At 37.6% G+C, this 2,951-nt stretch overlaps 1 pseudogene; it reads right to left on the minus strand.

Moving 5' to 3' along the window:
• Positions 1–202: 202 nt before the first annotated feature.
• On the minus strand, positions 203–1,083 carry LOC101566848 (annotated as a pseudogene).
• Between the last annotated feature and the right edge of the window lie 1,868 nt (positions 1,084–2,951).

Consider the following 2,951-nt stretch of genomic DNA (forward strand, 5'->3'; position numbering starts at 1 on the left):
GAGGACTTAACAAAACTACTAGGAGCATCAAAGGAAGTAAAAAATGGTACTAGGTGCAGGGCAATTATGAACATGATAGGACATGGGGAGAACAGTGAGCATGTGCTGAAGACACTAGGGGAGAGGATCTGGTGAAATTTGGATCTTAGACAAGTGCCTAGGTAAAGAAATAATAGGACAAGACTTCTAAACCAAACTATGCTTAGGAGTCATCCTCGCCATTGGCACTGTCTCTGTCATCCTCTTCTTCCTCAGCCTCTTTTTCATCATCCTTGATCAATTCCAGCTGGTCCTCCCATCTACATCATCTTCATCATCCAGTAAATCCAACCTCCCTCAGCAGAGTCATCCGCAGCACCCTCAGACTCCATCTTCACATTAGTCTCATCTTTCTTCCGGGAAGTGGTGGTCTGCTCCTCTTCGGAATTATCATTCTGCATCTCCACTGCTTGTTTGTTCTGTTCCTTTTCAATTTTCTCCAGGCTTTCCAGTAAAGAATCCACTTTTTGTTTTATCTGGGTCGGCTCCTTCTTACTGACCTGAAGGTCATCACCTTTAACTTTCCAGACTTGGGCGAAGATCCCCGCTGGCCACACTTAGAATTGAGGCCACTCTTACCTCTTTGAGAGGTGTTTCCTGATACCTGCTGGCGTTTGGAGGGCACTACAGCCCAAGCAATAGGAAGAGGAAGAGGAACATGCTCTGGGTAACTGTACATCCTGTCATAATAATCACATTGAAAGTCATAGTCTAAGTCAAAAGAGGTGCCGAGTGAAGGGGACAGATCTGCCGCTGCAGATCGTTTCACCCCTGCTTTTCCTCTGTTCCCTTTTGGCTCTGCAGCCAGATTAGTATCTAAAACCTGGCCAGCAATCATTCTGCCATCCTCTCCAGCTACAGCAGCCCCCGGCATTTCTCTCATTAACATACTGGACAAAGGCAAAGCCGTTATGCACGGAGCAACCCACAATTTTGCCATGATTTCTTCACCACAGGAGTGTTCAGATTCCCAGTGAACACAAGGGAATTCATGGAGCAAGGGTCTGTCTTGTTGGTAACATTACTAGCCATCGTGTTTGAAGATAAAGTTGCTGACAGTGACAAAAACCAGGAGAGGGATGAGAGACCTAAATTACATTTCTACATAGTAACAATAATTGGAAAACAAAATTTAAAACATGCATTATTTAATCAATTTAATAAAAGATATGTAATACCTTTGTGTTAAAGGCACAAGAGATTATAAAAATTACAGAAGATCTCGAAAATGGAAAAATAGGGGCTGGCCAGATAGCTCAGCCGACTAAAGCTCCTGCTTAGGCAGAGCGCAGCAACTGGGATTTGATCCCCAGGTATTGTACCAGCCCTGCCCCTGGGGCGAGCTGCGAAGGCCATTTGAGACTGGGCATGGTGGCATGCACCTGTAATTCCAGCGCTCTGGAGAATGAAAACAGAAGAATCACTATGAATCCAATGTACAGTGAGACCCTGTAGACTCTGTCCTAAACATAAAAAAGAAAAAAAGAAAAGGAAAGGAAAGGAAAAGAAAAGATAGGTGTCATGGGTTGGAAGATTCAATATTGTTATAAGGTCGTTTATTTAAAGTGACCTACGGTTTTAATGCAATTTCAATTATAGTCCTAACAGGCTTTTGTGGAAATTGACAGTTTGATCCTATAACTTACATGGTGATATAAAGGGCCTAAAAAGACAAAAAAAAAAAAAAAAAATCCTGGAGTAGGGGGAAAGAAGGCTCACAGACACACAAAACTAGTCTCAATACTCGTTATGAAGCTCCTGTAATCATGGTAGGGTGTTATTTAGCTAAGGCTACATAAATAGTTCAATGGAATAGAATAGACAGTGTAGAACCAGATCCATAAATATTCTGTTTATTGATTTTTTTTTTTTCGGTACTGGGGATTGAACTCAGGATCTTGTGCTTGCCAGACAGCTTCTACTGAGCTATGTCCCCAGCCCTGTTTATTGATTTTCAACAGGGACATTCAAAACTTTCAATGGGGAAAGAAACATACATTTTATTTATTATTTTACATTATATTATGTTATTTTATTTTATGTTTTATTTTATGTTATTTTATGTTAATTTAATTTATTTTATGTTATGTTATTTTATTTTATTTTTGTGGAACTGGGGATTGAACTCAGGCCCTTGCGCTTACCAGGGAAGCGCTTATTCCACTGAGTCATCTCTCTGCCTCTGAAACATACATTTAAAAAAAACTTAATTCTGGAATAACTAGAGAAACTAAATTGTGTAAAGTGAGCACTGTGACATATGCCTGTGATCCTCATACTCAGGAGGCTGAGGCAAATGATAGTGAGCTCAAGGCCAGTGAATTCAAGGCCAGGTTAGACTATGTAGCAAGATTTTATCTCAAGAAACAAATAAAAATTATTTAAAATGGACTTCAATTAGTAGTCATCCTGCACATAAAATTTAACTCAAGATAGAATATAGGGACTGTGAGGGCCTGTATCAAATAAATAAGTAAATAAATTTTCAGAAGATACAATAAAAAAATTAAAATTGTGTAAAAATTAAAATTCTAGAGTTTCAAAAAAAATAGAAGAATATTTTCATGAAGTAAGGCAAAGCTTTCTTATATAGGACAAAGAAAAATGGGAGAAATTAGACTTTATTAAAATTAAAACTTTCTACTTATTAAATAAAGCAATTAAGAAAATAAAATAGGTAGAGAAGAGTGTAAGAATACAGTCACAGTGCATGCGTCTCACAAAAGACTTTTATCTGGAATATATGGAAAGCTCTTATAAATCAATAACAGAAAATTTACATCACCATTTTTATTTTATTTTTATTTTTATTTTTATTTTATTTTTTTTTCTACAGTTTTATTGATAAACATATAGCAATGAGACAGTTTCAAATCAAATCGGAAGTACAGTTTCAACAAATAATACACTGC

This window comes from Octodon degus, unplaced genomic scaffold (assembly GCF_000260255.1).
Source record: "Octodon degus isolate 3935 unplaced genomic scaffold, OctDeg1.0 scaffold00078, whole genome shotgun sequence".
NCBI classification, from domain to species: Eukaryota; Metazoa; Chordata; class Mammalia; order Rodentia; family Octodontidae; genus Octodon; species Octodon degus.